A 10,988-nucleotide genomic window follows, 5' to 3' on the forward strand; every position below is an offset into this window, starting at 1 on the left:
CTAAAGCAAAGCTATTTATGTGACAAAATTTGTGCAGATCCAGTTATGTTCTAAGTGTGCTTCTATCAACCCACACAAGCAAACTAATATCAAATCCAAATTGAAATCAAGTAACTAGCTGTAATCAGATGGAATTAGTTGTACAAGCATAGATGAAGTAATGGAATTTTACCACAGGACATGTGTAATAATGGCCAATACACACAGGATAAGAAATCTAAATAAAACTACCAGAAGTGGGAGCAGTAACCAATTTATGCACTGCTGTCACCTCCCTGTCATCATGTGTGTGTGCCACATTTTTTCTGTGCTTACTACATTGCTTATAATATTAGTTACATCTAGTCTAATGATTTATTAATTAAATTAACGAAATTCTGACTGGATTCTGTTAGTAATAGGCACTTACCTAAACTTACCTAAAGCTAACGGTATTTTTGTGCCAGGAAATGACAAAATATTTACATAGGCTCGGCAGCCATATCACCCTGTAGCCCAAGCTTGGTCGCCCACTAAAGCTAAGCAGGGTTGAGCCTGGTCAGTACCTGGATGGGAGATGTCCTGGGAAAACTAGGTTGCTGCTGGAAGAGGTGCTAGTGAGGCCAGCAGGGGGTGCTCACCCTGTGGTCTGTGTGGGTCCTAGCACCCCAGTATAGTGACGGGGACACTATACTGCCAAAAAGCACCATCCTTCGGATGAGACGTTAAACCGAGGTCCTGACTCTCTGTGGTCATTAAAAATCCCAGGATGTCTTTCGAAAAAAGTAGAGGTGTGAACTCGGCATCCTGGCCAAATTTGCCCATTGGCCTCTGACCATCATGGCCTCCGAATCATCCCCATATTCCCATTGGCTTCATCACTCTGTCTCCTGTCCACCAGTAAGCTGGTGTGTGGTGGGCGTTCTGGCACACTATGGCTGCCGTCGCATCATCCAGGTGGATGCTGCACACTGGTGGTGGATGAGGAGATACCCCTGACACTGTAAGCGCTTTGAGTGTCTAGAAAAGCGCTATATAAATGTAACGAATTATTATTATACATGTTTACAGCTGGTCTATTTGGATGGGTTAGCATTACTTAAGGTCATTTTTCCAGAGATTTTTACAGTAAAAGTTGCAGTAATGTTAACTGACATTGTCTGTAATGATTACTGAGGTGGCACACTTCGGATGGGACTAGAATTACTGATGCCCCTTTTCCACCAGCATGAACTGGGTGCTAGTTCAGAGCCAGTGCTAATGCCGGTTCAGAGTTGGTTGACTGGTGAGCCTTTTGAGAACTGGTTTGCCTTTCCACAGGCTAGAGAGCCACCACAGAGCCACATCTGGCATGGCAGTGCCAAACACAAACACACCAGGGTTGCTTGAGATGCCCAATAAGCCCAATATCAACAATGGCAGATGTTGCCTTGCTGTTCATGGCTTTGTGAATCAACTTCAGCATCTGCAAAACCAACGTGTTTGGGTTTAGCTGCTATTTCAAAAATGGAGATCAAAAGTTTCTGTCTGTCTTGTTGGTCATGGTAACCCTGTCCCCTGCCCCTGACGCAAGCAGTTCTTACTTCTAGACCAGCAATGTTTTGGTGCTACTTACGAAACACTTTTCCTGGTTCCAAGCTGGTGCTTTAGGTGTCAAAGGACAAATAATTTGAAGATTTGAAAATAGGCTCTGGCTCTGAACCAGCACTCAAAATGCCTTAGTGGAAAAGGGGTATGAGAAGCTCTGGTAATAATTATTTTACCCCAACACTCAAAGTAAAAACAATCCCATCTGAATAAGGTTGTTGGCATTTCACATGCCAAAAATCATAAGCCTACATACCAAAAAGTTTTCCATTGAACTGAAAAAAACATTGCAAAGAGCACAACCAACCGTCAACTAGCATGTACCTTCTGGACTGCATTAAATGAAACAACACTCAGGTGTGACTCAGAGTGACAGTGGAGGGAGAGGAAAGACAAAGTCTGGTAGATTTTATGTTTCTTGTTTTGTTTGTTTATTTTACAGTTGATGATTCCCACCTACTTCTTCCCAAGCAATAGACCACATTGGTGCCAAAACCCTGGGAAGAAGGAGGAATGCCCAGGAAGACAGGCTGATGGTGATTGCAACCCGTGGCTGCTCTTTAAGATGGTGCTGGAGCTATTTGCAGGATAGACAGATGTGCTCAAAAACGTCCACTGGAGGAGTCACCACTGTTCACCAGAAGCCAAGGCCTGCTGCCATTCACCATCGCGAGGAGGAGCAGAGAGAGTGAGAGAAAAGCAGGCTTGCTGCCCAAAGTCGGAGGAGCGATGACAGTGAGGACATTGGATCTGGCCTACCACTATCTTTTCATTAGTTTATAACTTCTTATCATCCCTTTATTGCTTTACACTGAGAATCAAAGATGGGCCAGTTTCAGTTTGATTTGTTTGAATTCTTATTGCACCTGTACTATATAGTAGACACTAAGCTAAGTTTACTTCAAGTCTTCAAGTCAAATCAGGTCAAGTAAGCTTTTGCTTACTTATTCGACCATATGTGGAGACCTACAGAAGAGCAAAATATCGTGCATCACAGGTCCTCAGTGCTACACATGCAAACATATATGAACAGACATTGGCATATACACATAGGTATAGGTATAGCCTATAGAAAAAACTATGAACATAAAGATTAAATCATTTTATATATTTACCACTCAAAGCAAAACTCTTTTCAAAATGTGCTTCTATCAACCACACATACAAGGCAAACTGATGTAAAATCAAAGCAGACATCAAAGAACTATCTGTGACGAAAGTCAACTATAGCCCTATTCGGACGAGATTAGTTTTATAAGCATAGATGAAGTAATGGAATTATACAACAGGACACCTGGAATATTAATAACCAATTCACATAGGATAAGAAATCTCCATAAAACTACCAGAAGTGGGAGGAGTAAATTGATTTACACACTGCCGTCACCATGTGTGTGTCACATTGCTTAATGTGCATACTGTGTGCCAAAAAGTTGCCCAATGAACTGAAGAAAACACCACAAAGATTACAACCAACAGTCAACCAGCCTATACATTGTCACTGTGTAAGATAAAATAACACTCCATACCAGCAGGTGGCAGTAGTCTGTATTCATCAATCAAAAACATTAACAATCTGAATATGAACTTTTTTTAGTTGGTGCTCACTTTCTTAAATCATACATCACATTCTTTATATAACAGCTTTACAGACTTACAATGATCCCCATTTGTGCGTGATTTTTAAAGTCCACAAGACTGTAAAACTGAAAGTATACTTACCTCTCCATTTTTGTCAACAGCACAGTCAACTCTGCAGTCAGCACTCTATCCTCATGCAGCCAGAATTATAGCATTTCAAGTCCCACGGGGGAGCGATGACAGTGGAGGAAGAGAGAGGACCAAGCTCAGGACATTTTATGTTTCTTGGTTTGTTTGTTTATTTTGCATTTGCTGATAGGGGTCGCAGTGCTGAGAAGGACAAGGTGACAATGATTGCGACTTGTGGCTGCTCGTTGCGATGGTGCTGGAGCGACACATGTACTCAGTGCCATCTACCAGAGGAGTCACCGCCATTCGCCAGAAACCAAAGCCTGCTGCCATTCTCCATCATGGGGAGGAGCAGAAAGAGTGAGGGAACAGGGGGCTTACTGCCCTAAGTTGAAGGAGCTATTGCTGTCCCCAGGGGAGGCAGAGGAGAGAAGCTGTCCACTGAGGGTTGTCCAGTGGCACCATGAGTGTGGGCCTCTCAGCTGGTGGGGCAACTGTTTATGTGAGACACCTGCATGGCACATCATTCTCGGGTCCCACAGATGAGGTCTGGAAGGAGGAGCAATGACAGTGGAGGGAGAGAGAGGACCAGGCTTTTTGCTGCTGTGTGTTCCAGTATACTCTAATGGACTTGTGCTCTCAGCTGTGTCCTAGACAGAGTGGAACATGAATAATCATTCATAACAATTTGTTCTGCTAGTGTATCATGAATAGGGTCCAATGTCTTGTGTCCACGCAGACTTTTGTCCACTAACCAAATGCTTCTATCCACATTCACAATCAGTGGAGTATACTTTGAAAGGCTTGTGCATTTGGGCATGATATGTTTCTTGTTTTGTTTGCTTATTTTACAGTTGTGAAAATAATATTCTGCATTTGTGTTGAGATGGTTCCCACCTACTTCTTACCCAAGAAGTAGAGCGTGTTACATTGGTGCCAAAACTCCAGAGGAACGCTCTGACAAAGAGCCCTCACGGCTAAAGTGGATCGAAGTGCCCATGAGGACTGGGTACTTGTTGCAATGGTGCTAGAATGCCTATGAAAATATGCTGACTACTGTCCACTGGAGGAGTCAGCACCGTTCACCAGAAGTTAGGGCCTGTTGCTATTTGCTGCTTGTTGCCCGAAGTCGGAGGAGTTGTCGCTGTTCACAGGGGAGGCACTGAGGTCTGTCCAGTACCTCTGTGAGGCATTGTGAGTGTGGGCCTCTCAGATTAATCTCGGGTTCCACAGATGAGGTCAGGAAGGATATGAGTAGGAGCAATGACAGTGGAGGGAGGTAAAGGGCTAGGCCATTGCTGCTGTCCATTCCAGTATACTCTGAAGGGCTTGTGCTCTCAGCTGTGTCCTAGACTGTGTCCATAACAATTTGTTCTGATCATGTTTCATGAATGGGGCCCAATGTCTGTGTGCACACTTAATGTCCACTAGCTGAGTGCTTCTATCCACACTCACTGTCGGTGCAGTATACTTTGAAAGCCTTGTGCTTTCAGCTGTCTGCACGATGAATTTGAATGAAGAAAATCCAATTTACCTGGTTCAGCTTTTGCATCCGGCGAAAAGCTAAAGGCTCAGATTAGGTTCTTGCAGCATGGTAAATTTTGACATCTCCTCTTAGAGCTTGCATGCACTGTAAGGCAGGAGTTCTCAACTCTGGCCCTTGCGGACCACTTTCCTGCACTTTTCCTGAGTTGAGCTCCAATCTTAATTATACTCACCTGCCTGTAACTTTCCTAAAGACCTTGATTAGCTTGTTCTGGAGCATTTCATTTGGGTCAGAGCTAAACTCTACAGGAAAGTTGACCCTGAGGGCCAGAGGGGAGAACCCCTGCTGTAGGGTGTCCCATTTGTCATACTAGGTTTTAGAAACAAGCTCACAAGTGCCACTTTTGCGGCACCCTCAATATGCACTTCTGTCAAGCCTGCGCTAAGGTAAGCTCTGTGACTACCCAGCAGTCAAAGCAGCATTATGTGATGAAAGCTTTGCCTCGAAGATCACAAGGGTTAAGGCATTAACTGCATCAAGAATCAAGGTTGACAGGATCTGACTTGTCCGGTTGTCTGTTGCACACAGCTAAAACTAAGATGAAAGACACTTAGCAATGACCCAACACTGGGTGACGGTTGACCACGAGGTTGGTGGTGTCATTTGGCCATTATGCTTCCCTTGTTAGTCCATAACCCCTTTCACACAGAGTGCTGATCCCAGAAAATTGCCAGAGTGCATTCTGTTTGAACGCAAACACATCCCTGGATAGATCCTGTGATCAATCCCAGGATAGGGACCTAGTAATATTGCTGGGACAGTCCTGGAATGTGCTCTGTGTGAACAAAAGGCAGGACCAATGCCATAAAGCAGGAGTGCCCAACCCTGTTCCTGGAGATCTACCTTCCTGCAGAGTTAAATTACAACCCTGATCAAGCACACAACATCTCCAGAAATAGGGTTGGGCAACTCTGCCATAAATGGTGTGTCAAAGTGATGATGCATATGTTGTTGAAAGACGTAGTTATCCTGTGAATCTTTGACCAGGTATTTTAAATGCAAATCAGTGATTCTAGTTTGAAGGAAGCATGTTCTATTTAAAGGGCATTAATGTGTGGGAATTAATTTAAATTGTATTTATTTAGAGAGGTGTATTATGTCACACATTTCTAGTACTTTTTGTCTGTGCGTGAAGACGCTGCAGGCGGTGATATAGCACTGATTTGTATATGAATGTTCCGAAATGAAGTATGTTGAAAGGAGTAGGGAGCCATGAACAATGTGTAAGAACTGTGAAATGGAATACAGTTCATGCATGGAGCTCTTTTCTATTGAGCTGATGATCTGAATCAGGTGTGTTAAACCAGAGGCAGGCAAAATATGCATAGCGGTGGTATGTGAGGACTAGAATTGAAAACCACTGGTTTACGGAATGTGTGTGAACACGCAGATTCAATTCACAAATTTGTGAAAGGGGCTCATGTGACAACATTTTCATCATCAGCACAATCCGCGAATGTCTAACGGTTACTAAGCACTCAGAAATGTATGTGTACAGCTTGTCCTTCGGTCCTTGAAAGTTTTTTAATAGGCACCAATGCTGGAGGATGGGCCCCTTCATAGCATTTTGTTGGGTTAGCAATGAAAAAATAGTCCCCTACTTTTGGCTTCTTTTCTGAAGGAGGCATCTCCATTTGATTCACGCATGATTGTGCAACAACAATGAAAGTTCATTGACCCCGTGCACTTCCAGGGACTCCAAGATGGGGCTCTTCATTATATACTAGGCACCGGTACATGGAGACAAACAACCCTTGTGATGATCCAGAGGAGCACTGGGGGATGGGGTTCTCTGTCTGTGCATGTGGTGGGGGAGGACAGGAACATCTCACCACTTGTGCCATCTCATCCTGCCTAGATGGAAAGTTTGAATTAGGTGATTGATATCAGGACAGAACATTTGTTCAGGATGATATGATCAGCTAATTACACTATCAGCACCAGCACCTTTGACAGAGAACATTCTACAGCAGCTAATAGATTACACATTAAAACAGTAATATCCAAACAAGTAGCCTACTCAGAGTTACTCCTGTTGTGAGAAGTGCACATGGAAATGGGAATCAAACAGGGGTGTAAGGAGTATTTAAAAATAACTGATCACCCAAAAAGTGAGAGTTTGAACAGTTTCAAATAAATAAAATATATATTTCCCAAGAGTTATATATCGGTTATGCATGTCCCCCTAGGTTAAAAGAAAAAAAAATCTCAAGATATCTGAGGATTCCAACAGAGAGGATGACTTGCAAGTTTTTGCCCTTATTTGAACTATAATTTACAGACGATTAATTGAGATTGACATCCTAGCTCAGCACCACACACATGCATCGTGGTACTCTCATGAACATATGGCGAAGATTGATTGTTGAGTAAAGTTGTTAGTTTTCTTTGCACACAAAATGTATTCCAGTAGCTTCATAGCATTATGGTTGAACTACTGAAGTCACATGGACTATTTTATCGATGTCCTTACTACTTTTCTTGAACGTGTTAATTGCTTTGCTGTCTATCCAGGGTCAGAAAACTCTCAGATTTCATCAAAAATTTCCTCATTTTTATTCAAAGATGAAAGAAGAACGTACAGGTTTGTAACAATATGAGGTTGAGTAATTACTGACAGATTTTTTTTTGGATAGCTATTATATTTAATTAATTAATGAGAAACAGATGTTAGTATGGGTGGCACCATATTTAATTTTTGACAGGAATGAAAAGAGTCCGTGAGGGACAGAAGTACAGTGCATTCAGTGGTTTGTATTGTTGTTTAACAGCATGCCAATTGTTCAGCTGATGAAGCATCTTTCAACTAAAATTCAGTAGGCTATACAAAACTCCATAAAACATTTAGAAAGTTTCAGTACCTAGTATTTTTGTACCATTTTAAAGACTGAAAATCTATCCCTATCTACAGCCTCATTCTCATCCACTTTAAATTTATAATGGCAATAATTAATAAGGTCTATAAATGGGTTCAAACAGAGTGTAGAATAAATTAGTAAAACATAACCATTTAATCCTGCACTGTTTAAAAATAATTATGCATATGTATTTACAGTATACAGTTCTTTCTGGTTTGGCTATGGTTTTGTGGAACACAAAAGGAAAAATATTTTTTAAAAAGTGTTGTATGTGCTTTTTATATAACAGCAGTGAATAGTGATCCTCCTTTCAAGGATGCAGCAGTTTCACAAAATAATCCCATACGATTTATACAAAAAGGCAAGAAGTCATAATGGAAAAAGTAGCCTAATCTCAAGACAAAACCCTAATTTAGCTATTCCTGAGCTGTGGCGTCCTCTCGTGGTTCATATCTGACTCACAATAGACTTTATTTCTTTTACATGTAAAAGGTGAGATCCACTAAACTTTCCAGTCCTTAAATCAATGTTAAATTCAATAGGTGTGGAATGAAAAGGAGGACAGACACATTTTTGTCCAAATACTAATTCATTCAGTTATTAAAAATACGATTTTATGTGTTGCTTCATAAAACCCTGTATTGTAAAAGATTGTCTGAGTAAATATGTGTATTTGTATCCCTCACAGCCTCATTTCCATCCACTTTAAATTTATAATGGCAATAATTCATGTCTATAAATGGGTCAAACAGAATGTAGAATAAATGAGTAAAACAACCATTTAATCCTACACAATAATTATGTATACGTATTTATACAGTTCTTTCAGGTCCTCAAATATGTTTGCCTATGTTTTTGGAACACAAAAAGAGAAATAAATAAAAATAAAAAAACACTGTATGTGCTTTTTATATAATGGCAATGTTATATCTAGAGGAATCCTCCTTTCAAGGATGCAGCAGTTTCACAAAATAATCCCATGCAATTTACACAAAAAAGAAAGAAGTCATGATGGGAAAAGTAGCCTAATCTTAAAACAAAGACTTAATTTAGCTGGAGCTCAGTTAGCTATCCCTGAGCTGTGGTGTCCTCTTGTGGTTCATATCTGACTTACAACAGACTTGACTACTACTTGACTAATTCACATGTAAAAGTTGAGATCCACTCAATAAAGTCAGAGAAACCCTTAAATCGATGTTAAATTTAATGGGTGTAAAATGAAAAGGAGGACAGACACAATTATGTCCAAATACTAACTCATCTGAGTTCATAAAAATGCGATTTTGTTATGTGTTGCTTCATAAAACCCTGTACTGTAAAAGATAGTCTGAGTAAATATGTGTATTGCACAATTTCAATGTGTTTTCTGCTCCAGAGCTCTGCTCATGTGCAGAGTGAACTGTAAAAACACACATGCTGCTGCCACGTGCCGTATGAAACACACTATTCAGACAAAAGAAAACTCGCAGGAAGAGAACAGTCAGGTATCATGTGGCATTTATTTGCACTGCAAACATTCTGGTATTCAAACATTATTTCACCAAAAGAAAGTAGATGAATCTGAGTGCAAACAACACAGGTTACTAAGAAAGTGACTAGCCATTTTGTTCATGCTTTGTTCGTGTACTTTTATACTGGTTCAGTTCTCGTGCAGTAACCTGAGTTGAAGATTGTTGATTGGTAGTGACAGTAGATGTATAACCTGTAATAATCTTATGATCTTTTCAAAACAGATGGGAAATGAACATTGTAACGACGACACATGCACACACTCCAGTCACTGTGATGATTAAATCAGATGTTTCCTGCACTGAAAGTTGATTGCGTGCAACTGTAGGCTGGTAACTCTGCTGTTGATTCTCTGTACTGGTTTCCAGTGGACTGTCGGTGCGTTCTTGCCCACTAAGTTCTGGTTGGCCGCGTCTCTCTGATGATTGGCTGGTTGACAGGCAAACTGCAGCATAACATGCTGATGATAAAACAACGAATGACAAGAATCTTAATTAGTTGGTTGACTGATTAAATCTGATCATTTATCAGCTGACTCAGTATTTTCAATGTTTTCAGTTTTTAACAATCATATGGGCTAACTATTATGATAGCATTTTGATAACTTTATTGTACTTTGTCACTTTTGGCATAAGAAAGTGGAAAATGCATATGAAAATTATTGATCTGTGTAGTAGTTTTAGATGTTATACCCAGAAGAGTTCGTAACAGTACAGCAATTACGAAAACTGTGAGTGTGACGAAAATCCCGTAGGCCAGCGGCAGCTGAACAGAGTTGTGTGTCAAGTCTCTCAATGCTCGGATCAGCTCCATCTTACATAGGACTAATGAACATGGAGTCACATCCCCCTCCTCAAACTCACTGCACCTACAGGAGGATAAGGATTGTGATCATGAGAGAGCAGATCCATGCACCTGTGCACACATTGTTCACTTCTAATTGACTTCCATTGACCTGCATTGTTCTGAAAGTCAACACGAATTGAGAATGGATCTTATTTACTTTTTAGTGCACATTGTAGGTCGTTTTGTGAATGATTTACGGGTGCATGTTATTCCATGATAAAGTGTTCTGTGTTACTGAAACTACTTTTGCAGCAAGTTAATATAAATATTAAATATACAGTCAAGCCCGAAATTATTCATACCCTTGGCAAATTCTGACTTAAAGTTACTTTTATGTAACCAGCAATTTATTAGAAATGACACAGACATCTCCCAAAAGATAATAAGACAATGTACAAGTGGCTTCATTGTGGAAAAAATAGAAAAGCTTCAATCAAATGCTTCCTATAATTGCTGACCAGCTTTGTGCATGTCTCCACTGGTATTTTTGCCCATTCATCTTTAGCGATGAGCTTCAGCTCTTTCAGGTTGGAGGGTCTCCTTGCCATCACCCTGATCTTTAGCTCCTCCACAGATTCTCAATTGGATTTAATTCAGGACTCTGGCTGGGCCACTGCAAAACGTTAATGTTTTTGTCTGCTAACCATTTCTTCACCACTTTAGCTGTGTGTTTTGGGTCGTTGTTGTGCTGAAATGTCCACTGGTGCCCAAGACCAAGTTTCTCTGCAGACTGCCTGATGTTGTTGTTGAGAATTTTGATGTACTGCTCCGTCCCTGGTCCACCGGCTGAAAAACATTAGGTTCCCACCACCATGTTTGACAGTGGGGATGGTGTTCTTAGGGGTGAAGGTTTTCTCCTTTTTTACGCCAAATGAAGGCTACATCATTGTGGCCAAACAATTCAATTTTTTTTTTGTTGTTGTTTCATCTGACCATGAAACAGAAGTCTTCTT

At 40.8% G+C, this 10,988-nt stretch overlaps 1 long non-coding RNA gene across 1 annotated transcript; it reads right to left on the bottom strand.

The window, feature by feature from the left end:
* Positions 1-9,160: 9,160 nt before the first annotated feature.
* LOC141317332 (uncharacterized) lies at positions 9,161-10,053 on the bottom strand. The gene is made up of 2 exons (XR_012351778.1): positions 9,882-10,053; positions 9,161-9,649 (listed from the first exon to the last, which is right to left on the bottom strand). It is a non-coding gene; the product is annotated as an uncharacterized lncRNA (long non-coding RNA).
* Between the last annotated feature and the right edge of the window lie 935 nt (positions 10,054-10,988).

Source organism: Garra rufa, unplaced genomic scaffold (genome assembly GCF_049309525.1).
Source record: "Garra rufa unplaced genomic scaffold, GarRuf1.0 hap1_unplaced_754, whole genome shotgun sequence".
Lineage (NCBI taxonomy): Eukaryota > Metazoa > Chordata > Actinopteri > Cypriniformes > Cyprinidae > Garra > Garra rufa.